Below are 6,922 nucleotides of genomic sequence, written 5' to 3'. Positions count from 1 at the left end.
CGCTGAGCAGGGAGCCCGATGCGGGGCTCGATCCCGGGACTCCAGGATCATGACCTGAGCCGAAGGCAGTCGCTTAACCAACTGAGCCACCCAGGCACCCCCAACATATGGTCCTAAAGTCTTGGCTTTGGGCTTGTCCTCTGAACAACATTTCCGTGCTCAGAAGGAACTGAGCCTGGTTCTCCAGAACTTTGTAAACCAGAACTCTAGAGAACAAGCTGATGGTCACCAGAGGGGAGGTGGGGGTTGGTGATGGGTGACATGGGTGATGGGGATCACCTAAGCGCACTTGTTGTGATGAGCCCCGAGTGAGGTATGGAAGTATTGAATCACTATATTGTACACCTGAAACTAATATAACCCTGTAAGTTAAGTAACTGGAATTTAAATAGAAACTTTAAAAATATATGTTTAATAAAAAAAAAAAAAAAACCAACAGAGCCCTGGGTCCAGCAAGATGTTTGTCCTGAAGGGTCTTTATTCTTGGGGGAACCTGGTTGAGGTCTTTCCTGGAATTGCCAGCATGCCAGACCCCACTGGACAGACTGAGGGGGATCTGGGCTCATGATGAGCTTGAAGGTCGTTAGAGAGACACCAACATGAAGGCATTTTTCAGAGAAAGGACAAGCCATGGAGAATTTTCAATACTTGCACAGTCTTGGCATGGATTTTCGCACAAGCTCGTACACTCTAGAAGCATGGGGGAGTTTCAGGACTCTCAAGAAAGCCAAAAAGCCGGAGAGGGGAAGCAGAGAGGACACTGTAGATAATGAAGCAATTTTCAACCGGAAAATGTTGCAACTGCAAAAAACCAGAACTAATACTTCCTTGGCCACTCTTACTGTGTAAGCACTTTTTTTTTTTTTTTTTTTTTTTATGTGGAACAAAGTTAAAAAAAAAAAATCCAGTCATCAGATTGTTCTCAGGGTTTACTAAGCAGGAGAAAATTATTGGTGCATTGATACCCCGTGGTCCCTCTGCGTTGGACTGCAGTCTTTATTCATGGCTGGTGGGACGCTGTCTCTGGGTGGTTGCCCTGAAGTCTCCAGGCTCACCTTCTCCTCCGGGAGAAGGAAAAGGAGATGCTAAGGTCTCTAGCTGGGGACCTGGCAGAGTGACTCAGAGGACGTTTCCTCCCTTTGCTTTGTGCAGATGCCCAGACCTCAAATGGAGGAGAAAAGGGGCTGTTATTGATGACTGGAGGTCAGTGTGGCATTGGCTGGGGAAGCCGGAGGCAAGGACCATACATTTTTCAAATGCCTCAGTGGACAGAGACTCCTCAGCTGACCAGTTGGTTCTGGCATCTCTTCGGCATCCCCTCAGCCTTCGAGATGCCTGGCTGGTGTCTCAATGTAGGGCTTTGTTCTCTGGGACTCTTTATGTGTCTTCCAGGCATCCCAAATCCCCTTAAAGCATTTATCTGGAGCTATATTTTCTTTCTTTTTCTGTTGTTCTTAAAATCACACAAATTCATAGCTTTTTATGGAATCAGGAGAGAATTCAACAAAACCGAAATGCAGAAGGAGGAATAATCCCCGTGATCATCTTAGTTAACATTTTTTGACACCTGTGTCCTTCATTCTGTGTGAATTGCTTGGCAATCTTTTTTTGTCTTTTAATTGAGTATGTTCCAGACATCTTTCCTGGTTAATAAAGACGCTTCTCTGCCATCATTTTAAAGGCTGTGGCTGAGTTGTGTCCTGTTGTCTGGACATTTATGGTTTATTTGTCCAGTCTCTCTTGTTGGGTGAGAAAGTGGTGTCTGGTTCTTCTGTTACAGCACATCCTTATGGCTCTAAGTTTGCACACATCTTTGGATGTTTCTCATCACTCCCTTGACTTGGAATTTGGGGTCAAGGTGTGATTGGTTTTGAGATTTCTATGCCCTTTGCCAAATCGCCTTATAGGAAGTTTGTGTGAGGTCATGAGTGCCCATGACTTAAGCACCGGCTTTATGTACTAATGTTGATTCGTTGGACCCAGAGTTGCAACAAACCACACACACTCGCTTTCTCATTCAATCTATTTACTTCTTCTTTGAGGTTTTACTTCTCGTTATCCTGGATATGTTAAGAAGTTTCAGAAAAATGGAGCGATCTTGTCCCTCCGTACATTTAACCAGTATTTGCTCAATGCCAACCAGGTGCTCAGGCTGGGGCTTCAGCGGAGCAGTGAACAGGACCCAGACCCTGTCCTCCCGGCAATTGCAGCCTAATGGTATTATTGGGACCAGAATTTCACAGAAATAATAACCAAGTTGTGCAGAGTAATTTTAAGATTCCTCTTGGTGTGTATTACCTCATTTAAATTACACAACAACGTTGATATCAGTACTACTATCCCCATTTGACAGGTGGATACATCAAGGCAGAAAGATACCAGCAGAAAAGTTATGCAACTAACACATGGCAGAATTGCACCTCTGAATCTCATGCTTCTTTCATTATACCCCAAGGAGAGCAGAAGGGAGAGAAAGTGGTATATTAAGGACATTAGAAAGTCACACAAAGTTTTACTCCTCACCTATTTCTAAGTATGCAAAGTTCTTTGTCTCATTATCTCTCCTCTCTGAAAATCCTTCATTGCCTTCCTTTATGGTAAACGTGACCTCCTTTTTTTTTTTTTTTAGGATTTTATTTATCTATTTGCCAGAGAGAGACACAGCGAGAGAAGGAACACAAGCGGGGGGAGTGGGAGAGGGAGAAGCAGGCTTCTTGCTGAGCAGGGAGCCCGAACTGAGCCGAAGGCAGACACTTAACGACTAAGCCACCCAGGCGCCCAACATGACCTCTCTTTAAGAGACACATAGATACAGCCCTAAGAAAAATAATAATGTCTATAGGTTCTCTCTTTCTAGAAGGGGCTAGGGCGGAGTTGGGGTTGCAGAATTGTACACTTAAAAGTAGTTAAAGTGGTAGGGCACCTGGGTGGCTCAATCAGTTGAACGTCTGGCTCTTGATTTTGGCTCAGGTCATGATCTCAGGGTCATGAGATTGAGGCCTCCCCCCGCCACCCCCCACCCCCGCCACCGCTCAGTGGGGAGTCTGCTTCTTTCCCTCTGCCTCTGCCCCTCCCCTCCACTCATGTTCTCTCTCTCTCTCAAACAAATAAATAAAATATTTTCAAAAAATGGTTAAAGTGGCTCTTTTTATGTTATGTGTATTTTTAAAATATCACCTAAGCCCAAGTTTCAGTAATTACCATTAACAAACAAACCAGCCTTGTCATGTGTCAGGTGGAAAGGAAAAAGAAGAAGTGGAAGGGTAGGATTTCAGGACATGAGCTTCACCTACCCCGTACCTAACATACATGGACGCTCCTACCATAGGGCTGGGACACTAATACTGAAATAATTGCTATTTTTGGAGATGTCCATTTGTAGGGTTGTTTGACGGTTCACGTCCACTAATTCATTCTTATCCCAGAAGTATAATTTTGTAAACTAGACTGTCATCACAGAGGTATATGTAAAGTCCAGAAACACGAGGGTGGCCTTCTGACTCTCCAGTGTTGGTGGTATCACTTTCGAGGAATAGTAGAACCTCTCTGTCTCTGATTTAATCAAACTGGGAAAACCAACGGTGTGGAGGGATCATTTTAGAGGTAGGGGGCATTTTTGTTTCTGTTCATGAAATGTGTCTCCTTTTATAAGAGTTTTAAAATTGGGGTGTGTGGGTGGCTCAGTTGGTTAAGCAGCTGCATTTGGCTCAGGTCATGATCTCAGGGTCCTGGGATTGAGTCCCACGTTGGGTTCCCTGCTCAGTGGGAGCCTGCCTCTCCCTCTGCCCCTCCCCCCTGCTTGTGCACGCTCTCTCTCTCCCTCTCATGCTCTCTCTCAAATAAATTAAATTTAATTTAAAAAAAGAGTTTTAAAATTAATAATATCCCCTTTTTGCCTTGGCTACCAGGAGCACAGAGCTAAACTGGGGCTGATTCCAATGACCATCCCATAGCTTAGACTTTGTAACTCGGTGTTTTCCCATCCAGACCCTCGTCCTCTCATTTTTGTTTTGATGGGTCAGTTGGATTTTTGGCTTTTGTCATAAACCTCTTCGTTTTTGTTTAATAGATGAGGAATAAAAGATCGGTAAATGGAAGGAGACAGGAACCACTTGCCAGGCAGGCTGGAACAGAAGGGTCATAGAAAACTCCTTCCTCGGTCACCTATCCAGTGTAGATACCTGCCTGGCTGCGTTTTGCCCAAGTCATCTGCTTTTCCGGCTATCCACATGCAAGGTGTACATTCTCTCATCTAGGACTCGCTTGGTCCTGGCCAGCCAAAAGAAGCCAGTTGGCCATCACTTTGGCTTCTGTGGTTAATATTTTTATGCAGGGCTTGGAGAACCTCTGTTGTAGGGAAGTGCTCTGTGCACACATCTGCTCTTCATGTAGTGTTGAAGAGAACCTACTGGAGCCTGGGTGGACAGGATTACTGAACTACTCCTATTGGAGACCCGAAGCCCCAGGACTTGAAGACTATAGCAGGGGCAAGAAGGGGAGGGGGGCACAGAGCTTGACCTGGAGGGTGAGCTCGAGTCAGTGTGGTGTTCCTCTGAGATGCCACCTTCCAGGGGCGATGGTAGGTCTGCATATCCCTCTGTGCTTGAGTGCCATGTGAAATTTCTGCGGGTGTCCTGGTCCCTGAGCGTCTGCCTTGTGTTTTAGGGCTGGTTGTCAGGAAGGGTTTTCTGTGTGAGATTTTGAAATGTGATGCTTGAGGAGAATGGAGGAGATTCTCTGACAATGTTGAAAGGAAGAGAAACGAGCTCCTTGGCTGGAGGCTGAGTGAGCGCAAGGTCTGTCCTTAGGGTGAGCTCATTCCCATGGTCTCTCTAACCCATCACCTACCCCTGTAGCTTCTGTAGCTTCTGTCCTCCCCACACTCCTGCCACTGGCTAAAATGGCAATAATCACAAGATCTAGAAGCTCACCAGGGAGTCTCCTGTGAGCACACATTTTGATTTGATGGAGTTAAAGTCTCTACAGAACCCTAGGCAGTTTGTATGGGGATTAAAGGAGCAGAGAAATCATGTTAAAATGACTTCTTAGCATTTTCTCCCTTCTCTCATTTACTAGTCATTCTGGAACATCAAATATCAGGTCAAACATAATGAAAGTTCAAAATCTTGTTTCTATGATTAATTTTAATACCTCCTGAAGCAAAGCTGATTCTTCTCCTTCCGCAAAGTAGACAGCTCTGCTTCCCAGACGTTTCCTTTGCACGTGGCTGTTCTCTCTTTGTTTTCAGGGGCCACACAAATATGGCGACAATATTGGGGGCAGAGACTCATTTTTCACAACAAGGAGGAAGTTTCAGGGGAGTCAAAAAGATGGAGAGTCAGCAAGGAGCAGTGAAGCCAAATATTATAGTCCAAGTTCGGGCACTTTTTCATCCGATACTATGTTTTTAGGGACTTAGGGCCGTATCATTTTAATTCCTTGTCACTCAAAGTGTAGTATGCAGACCAGAAGCTTTGGCATCACTTGGGAATTTTTCAGGGAAGTCTTGGATGCTCTAGATTGATGCTCACAAAAAAAGAGATTGTGTGACCTGTTAAGTTTGTATCACAAGCACCCACTTTTCCTCTGCTTCATCAGCTGAATGGTCCCTGTGAGCTCTCCTTACCAGGAATAATTCAACCTCACTAGCTCAGATTTCCCTGGCAGTGCCTAAGCCGGGATCTCAGTTCATCTTCAAAGTACGTTTAAGCTTTTCTTAGAATCCTCAGAAGGTCACCCATGGACTACTCGGGGATCAGATTTTCTCCCCCACTGTTGCCTGTTGCTTACTGTCTGCTGGGGTGTTTCGTGGCAATCCCTGGTCCCCTCCAAGGGGCAGACATATTCAGGGGCCATATTTCCTTCAGTATTCACCACATCGAGCCTCCACTAGGGGGCGGGGTGACGGGCCAAATGGGTGAAGGGGAGTGGGAGACACGGACTTCCAGTTATGGCATGAATGAGTCATGGGAATACAAGGCACAGCATAGGGAACATAGTCAATGGTTTTATGATAATGTTGTATGGGGACGAGTGGTGACTACACTCGTGGTAAGCACAGCATATATAAACTTGTCGAATCACTATGTTGTACACCTGAAACTAATGTAATATCGTGTGTCACCTATACCCCCCCCAAAATTTAGACCCATTTTATTAAAAAAAATAATAAAGACTCTGCTAGGTCATGAGCAGAGATGGGGAGGTGCGACTTCCCCCAGTTGCTAACATAGTCTTGCCTGTACCCTAATATCATTCCCAGCCCTACTCTCCCCAGATCGATGACATCTCAAAGGCCACAGTTTTTTTTTTTTATTCTTATGTTAATCCCCATACATTACATCATTAGTTTTAGATGAAGTGTTCCATGATTCATTGTTTGTGCATAACACCCAGTGCTCCATGCAGAATGTGCCCTCCTCAATACCCATCACCAGGCTAGCCCATCCTCCCACCCCCCTCCCCTCTAGAACCCTCAGTTTGTTTTTCAGAGTCCATCGTCTCTCATGGTTCGTCTACCCCTCCGATTTCCCCCGCTTCATTCTTCCCCTCCCGCTACCTTCTTCTTCTTCTTTTTTTTTTTCTTAACATATATTGCATTATTTGTTTCAGAGGTACAGATCTGAGATTCAACAGTCTTGCACAATTCACAGCGCTTACCAGAGCACATACCCTCCCCAGTGTCTATCACCCCGTCACCCCATCCTTCCCACCCCACCCCCCACTCCAGCATCCCTCAGTTTGTTTCCTGAGATTAAGAATTCCTCATATCGGGCGCCTGGGTGGCTCAGTCGGTTGAGCGACTGCCTTCGGCTCAGGTCATGATCCCGGGGTCCTGGGATCGAGTCCCGCGTCGGGCTCCCTGCTCTGCGGGTAGCCTGCTTCTCCCTCTCCCACTCCCCCTGCTTGTGTTCCCTCTCTC

This window comes from Neomonachus schauinslandi, chromosome 7 (assembly GCF_002201575.2).
Source record: "Neomonachus schauinslandi chromosome 7, ASM220157v2, whole genome shotgun sequence".
In the NCBI taxonomy this organism is placed as follows: domain Eukaryota; kingdom Metazoa; phylum Chordata; class Mammalia; order Carnivora; family Phocidae; genus Neomonachus; species Neomonachus schauinslandi.
Note: the sequence above shows the minus strand (reverse complement) of the source record.